The 6,478-nt window shown below is 32.2% G+C and overlaps 1 long non-coding RNA gene across 1 annotated transcript; it reads right to left on the reverse strand.

Annotated features, from left to right (window-relative positions):
- Positions 1–3,668: 3,668 nt before the first annotated feature.
- On the reverse strand, positions 3,669–5,725 carry LOC117124998. Its single transcript, XR_004448054.1, has 3 exons — positions 5,659–5,725; positions 4,739–4,884; positions 3,669–3,925 (listed from the first exon to the last, which is right to left on the reverse strand). It is a non-coding gene; the product is annotated as an uncharacterized LOC117124998 (long non-coding RNA).
- Between the last annotated feature and the right edge of the window lie 753 nt (positions 5,726–6,478).

Genomic DNA, 6,478 nt, shown 5'->3' on the forward strand with positions numbered 1-6,478 from the left:
CCCGCCATCCGAGAGCTCACGAGTTACGCAAATGGGTCCTGTTAATATGATATGCCATAATTGGACTTTATGGGACAATACATGAAACACTACACCATTTCTGATATATAAACTGAAATACATTATTCAGCATCGGAAGAGCTTTCCAACGATACCAAACACGACTACTTTTTGGTGAGTTTATATACTTATTCTTATTTTATACACATTTTAAGTATATTTTGCGGATATTTTAAAACAAATAAACACCTATTTTTTAATTATGTTCCATTCCGGCATGAGTGACAGTAGTTTTTATATGTCTAGTTTGTTGCCTGTATAGAAATTATGATTTTAGACACCAACATCATACCTGTAGCTTATCTAGTTCCAATTATATGCACATTTTAGATAAATTTGGAGGCCATTTTGAAAAATGGCCGCCATTTGTATACCAGGTGAAGAATCAAGTGTCAACTTATGGTGATCAGGACGGATTAATTAGGATATCTGGCTATATTGAATGCTTCTAACATTCCACTCCCCCTAACTTGATTTCTAGGCCTCTTTTTTTAAATTTTTTTCCTAGTCTATTACGTGTAAACCTAAACAAAACGGATGCAGAAAGCATTACACCTTAGGACGCATAGTAATTTTTTTCTCTCTCTCCACACTGTAGTTATTTTAGTCGCGAAGCGTGGTTATGTAGGGCTACAGTTAGTACCAAATAAGCCAGTAATTCTATTCAATGTATACAGTTAATAAATAAAGGAATAGTGATTGATATATTCTAATAATGATTACTATAGGCCTATGAATTCCGTTAATAAGGTATTATCCTATATTCTTCTTTTATACATACTCAGTATATTTTAATGTAGGCCTAAACCTCAAAAGCATGGACATTACTTTAATCGCATTTAAATTTCTATTGAATATGCCGTTGTTTAAGAAAATGTAACATTGATCTATTTTTTTATGAAATAAAGTGATGGAAGAATTTCTAATAAGAATTTGAAATAAGCCAAATAAACAAAAACTATAGGGGAAGGAGACTATTATAGATAGTCCTACTGTGAAGTCCTGACTCACGCATCGTTCTTACTGTGTATGCACGTGTTCTGTGCCCCCACTATACACAACGGGGCATAGTTACATTTGGGTGGCATGATGAATAGGCTGATTACTAGAATCTTTAATGTAATATGGAATAAATATTAAATCATTGTTATAATGGCCGTTGTACCTGCAGTAATTCCATTTGATTTTGTATAGGCCTTTTATGTACCGTGGTTTTTCATTTTCAATAGCAGAACTTGGGTATAAAACGCACATCCTATGCCTTGTGTTTAAAATATATAACGGAAAAAAACTTTTGAAAAAAAAAATAAACACAATTTATCACTGTAAGTGTCTTTATCTGTATCTATACGTATACTGGCTGGACCCTACTATTCGAGGCCTAAGAGTTTAGATTTTCCATCCGTCTACGTACTATATTTCACAAGAGAGAAGGGTGGGGCAGGTGGAAAACAATACTAACGTCTGGATCAGACACGACAACGATTGATGACGAATAATCATTTGCATATCTATAAACCAACGGTACGGCCAGCTAGCTAGGACTGTATCGATTTCGATTCAAGCCTAACGAATATTGAGTTGCTGAAAAGATCGTTTGTTTATATCTTTTAGTAGGGCGGTTTCGATTCAAGTTTGACAAACATTAACCTGTCGAAAACATCGTTTATATGTTTATTGTACGTAAATTTGTTCACTTTAGTTTTATATCAAAAAGTTAACCCATCTGGTTTTTTATGGGGTGCCATACGCAGCAAAAGTCCATGTTAAAATCAAAATGTAATTGCAAAATTCAATGTCTGATTTATCAAAACGTAGGCGTAAATTTCTCAAAATGTAGATCTAGTTTCCCAAAATGAAGTTCTAATTTTTGAAAACGTAGTTCAAATTTTCAAAAATGTAGTTCTAATTTCTTTAAAATGTAATTCAAATTCAAAACGTAGGTCTGACTTGATCAAACTCCCTCTCCAAACTCTATTCCAAAACGTAAATCAAAAACCAGCCTGGTTTGAAATGCATTTGACAACCACACTGGAAATGGACTTTTGCTGCTTATGGCGCTAGACTTGCGAAATGTAAAGCAAAACTAATCAGCCAAGCATGACGTGGGGCCTGTTTCATTAATGATGGGGGAATCATTTTTCGTTGCAGTCCAATTCCGTGAACAACGCTTCCCAGTGCGTCTGCTAATTTTTAATGGTCAGGGTACCGCGATCACGAGCCCTATGCTAGGCATTATAGACCAGGCTTATGTGGGTTGGGATTTGGTACAAGGTCTTGGACTAGGCCTCTATACTATAGTATAGTAGGAGGCCTGGTCCTAGTCTAGGCCTATAATATAGTAAAATTCTGTATAAGTAGTCATATGATTACAGGTTTACATTGTACCATGATCGATATTAACGATCACATTTATTTTTCATTGAAAATAAAAAGAAAACTTTAAATTAACTTAGGGGTCATCTATATCCCCTAGACATTCACCAACATTTACAGTTATCTCTCTCAACAGATGATAGTTTGATCGTTCAATCTGGTAGAACATTTTAATTCAATATACTTTAATTCAATAGAACTTTTATATTCAATAATTAAACACTGGTGATCTTCAATGCTGTAGGTATGCTAGCCTAGGCCCTAGTCGGGGCGCTAGGGTCTCATCTAGGCTAGGCTAGGCATACCCTAGCCTAGCTAGCCAAATAAAGCACGATTTATTACCATTGGTGTGAGTGACTTGAGACTTATACATTCAACAGCTGATTGGCTTAATTGATTTTTGGGCCCTTTGTTAAATATTAGAATGGGGATTAGATGTAAGGGGAGTACGCCCCTCCCCCTATTTTTTGTTTGCAAAAAACTTTCACCCACAGTGTTTAACGGGCCGGCGGCAAAAAATATATAATGTCTGGAGATTTTTCCAGTGGGCACAACTTGGTTGAAATAATGTTGATTCAACGTAATATGCAAACATTGAATCTACGTTTAATTTTTGTTGTATATGAAAGTTTGCATCAACGTAAATCTCAACGTTGATTCAACGTAAAATGTCTAAGGTTCTTTCAACACTAATTTAACGTTGGAACAACGTCAAATGACCAATGTTGAATCAACGTTTAACTTTGGTTGTACAGTATATGAAAGTTTTCAGCAATAAATTTCAACATTGATTCAACGTCATATGTGTAAAGTTGTTTCAACGTCAATGTTTAACGTTAAAACAACGTCAAATGATCAATGTTGAATCAGCGTTGAGTTTTGGTTGAATATGAAAGTTTGCATCAACGTAAATTTCAACGTTGATTCAACATAAATTGTCTAAAGTTTCAACATTAATTATTTAACGTTATAATAATGTCAAATGATCAATGTTGAATCAACTTTGAAGTTTGGTTGTGAATGAAAGTTTTCATTAACGTAAATTTCAACGTCGATTCAATGTAGTATGTTCAATGTTAATTCAATGTAAAATTTTCAATGTTGAGTCAATGTTTAATCCTTTAAACTTACAAGATACACTGAGTTTAAAATATACTTGACCATTTTTCTTTAATTAAAACTTGCAAAAAACATTAAATATTATGCATCATAGCTATACAGGCATGTTTAAATCAGAGTTTTTGTAATATAACAACAGCTACTATGTCTAGATTTCAAAATAAACCTATTATGCATTACTTTCGTCTTAACCATGGAGGTATCTTAACTGACCTAATATTGCACACTTAGCTTAATTAAGAATCTTTCGCGTTACAGGATTTGGTTTAAATCAGTAACTTTCTTGGTGATAAATTATTTGAAGCTCTACTATCCTTAGCCAGGTCTTTTCTTGTCCAACCGGAGGTATTGAAGCAAGGTATCCAAGAACCTTTGTGAAAGATAAAAACAAAACAAAAATATTTGAAACAAAGAAAATTGGAATATTGTTTTAAAGTTTGTATGGTAAATTTTAAAATAGTAAATACTTGAATACCATGTAGATAGTTAAAACAATTGTTCTTCCCAGACCAATCTACATTGATATACTGCAAGCATTACCAATAATGATGCAAATACTGAAAAATATTCACTATGGACTACAGTATTGCAAACATGGACAGTTAGAGATTTCTCTATAGAGAGTGGCACTTACCTAAAACACATATTCATTCAGTTTTATTACTTTTGATATGCAAAGTATTAAATTAAATGTTGTGTAGTAGAGTATGGTAATTGCCTGGGTTAATAATGGGCTTAAGCTAAAACAATTTAACATTTTGCTAAATAATTAGGAACAACACCAAACAAAATGTATGGATAGAGAACAGAATAAGTTTGAAAACAAACTTTAAGGCACATCTTTCAATAATAGAATGTTGTTTTTTTCAAAGATTTAAATACATTTTTCTCAGACAGCATCATACTACGAAGTTAGGTGCCATTTATCTTCGGAGAATATTAAACATGTTAAGATAATATTTACGATTAGACTGTCCCCAATTAATTTAAACTTATTAATCACCTTCGTACAACGAAGATTAAGACAAATTCTGTTTACTGTTTGTATGACTTCTTAGGTACCCAAGACTTAATTAAGAAACAAATGGTTATTACTGTGACACAGTAGGGTAGTCACTTATTGCTGTGGGATAGTGGTATTAGCAAATTCTTGTAAAATTTAACAATAAAAATGTTTATATACCTTTTTACTGCTTCATCATGGCTGCTCTTCCATCAGTTTTGTACCAGGAGACAAATAAATACACATTCAATAGTAGGTTTTTTTCCAGTGTCTACCACAAACAACATATTGCAACAAACATGGCTTCCTTTCAATGGATTGAAAACCTGAAAGAAATACCATATTAGTTATAGTTAGACCTATGTACACAACTAAATTAGACCTAAGCCCATATCAATTCTTATATTTCTATTATTTATTACACTAACCGTAACGTTAAATAATGTTAATATTATCAAAAGATATTTTGTTAAATTTTCTCTTTATAGAAAATATAAAAATTTTCATTAATAATTTAACTTTTTTTTAAAATAGAAAATGATTACTGATGACATGACAATGATGTGGATATTATACCACTGGCAGTATTTATGTAGGCCTATGATATGAGATGAATTATTAAACACGCATATATTAATAAATAGCTGTTTAATTTTTGTGCTTGGTCGACTCCATGAAACCACATTTTAACATTATATTTAATTTAATATAGACATACAGCATTTCAACACAGGACGTGGCCATTTTGCAAAGTTAGGTCTAGGCCTAGGCGATTAAAAATTACCGCTAATAATTCAAACTTAGCCCACACATCCAACTTGCAGTCTAAGTAAACAAGTAAATAATTATGCTAAGTGACTATGCTCGTACACTACTCTACAATTCTCTAGTCTAGGCCTAGTCTCTTACCTAGCTCATGGAGTTAAATAATTATAACTCCATGCCTAGCTACTACTAGGCTAGGGCCAGAGGGCCCGGCTGGCCTAGGTTATCCTAGCTAAAACAAAAGATAACCACATATATAAAGGAAGCCTAAACAGTTACAATATTTGGGCTAGCCTATATCCCTTTAATATAGTATACAAATATAAAATTCTTACCATTTATTTGATAATGCTGATAAATTCTTTAGTATGTAAACTGTGTATGAAGCCAACATACAGCAACTGATACTTAAAAAAATGAACATTTGTTTCTGATTGGTCTGACAGTACCTAATGACCTAATCCGATTAGCCCATTACTTGCTACACTTTCAAGGACAGAGAACCATGTAATTACTGTACCATGCTCCCATAATATGAGTTTTTCTATACCCCACCATGGAGGTAAACTTTAATCAATCTTGTACAATTATTTCTATAAAATTTCATATCAAGTTGAGGTTGAGTTTAAGAAATTTAAACTTGGTTGAAAAAAATAACATTCTAAACGTTGATTATAGGCCTACGTTAAAATACAAACTACATTTTCAACAATGATTAACATTAAATAAAGGCAGGCCTATTTTTAAGTTTAGCGTTGGAAAAATGTTGAATAAACCTTGCAATTGTTATGTTAAAATGTTAACCAGATATCAAAGTGAATTCAATGTTAAAATAAAGTTGAGTAAAAAAACTATATATTTTCAACATTATTTAACGTTGAGAAAACGTTAAATAAACAAGAGGTCTTTGGTTGAAACACATAACACATTTATAACGTTGATTCTACATTGAAAATGCAATTTTAAGTTGACGTTGAAAAGATTTCGGACCTTATACTGTATATTGTTACTGTAAATTTAGCTTATCTCAGCATATTTCCAACGTTTATTTAACGTTAAATAATTGAATAAACACGGTTTTAATTGAAAAAAACATACGGTAACATTAAACGTTGATTATACGTTAAAATACAAAATGTTAACATTACATTGAAA

The sequence above is a fragment of the Anneissia japonica genome, unplaced genomic scaffold (genome assembly GCF_011630105.1).
Source record: "Anneissia japonica isolate Jap-2015-1 unplaced genomic scaffold, ASM1163010v1 scaffold2878_len565122_cov162, whole genome shotgun sequence".
NCBI classification, from domain to species: Eukaryota; Metazoa; Echinodermata; class Crinoidea; order Comatulida; family Comatulidae; genus Anneissia; species Anneissia japonica.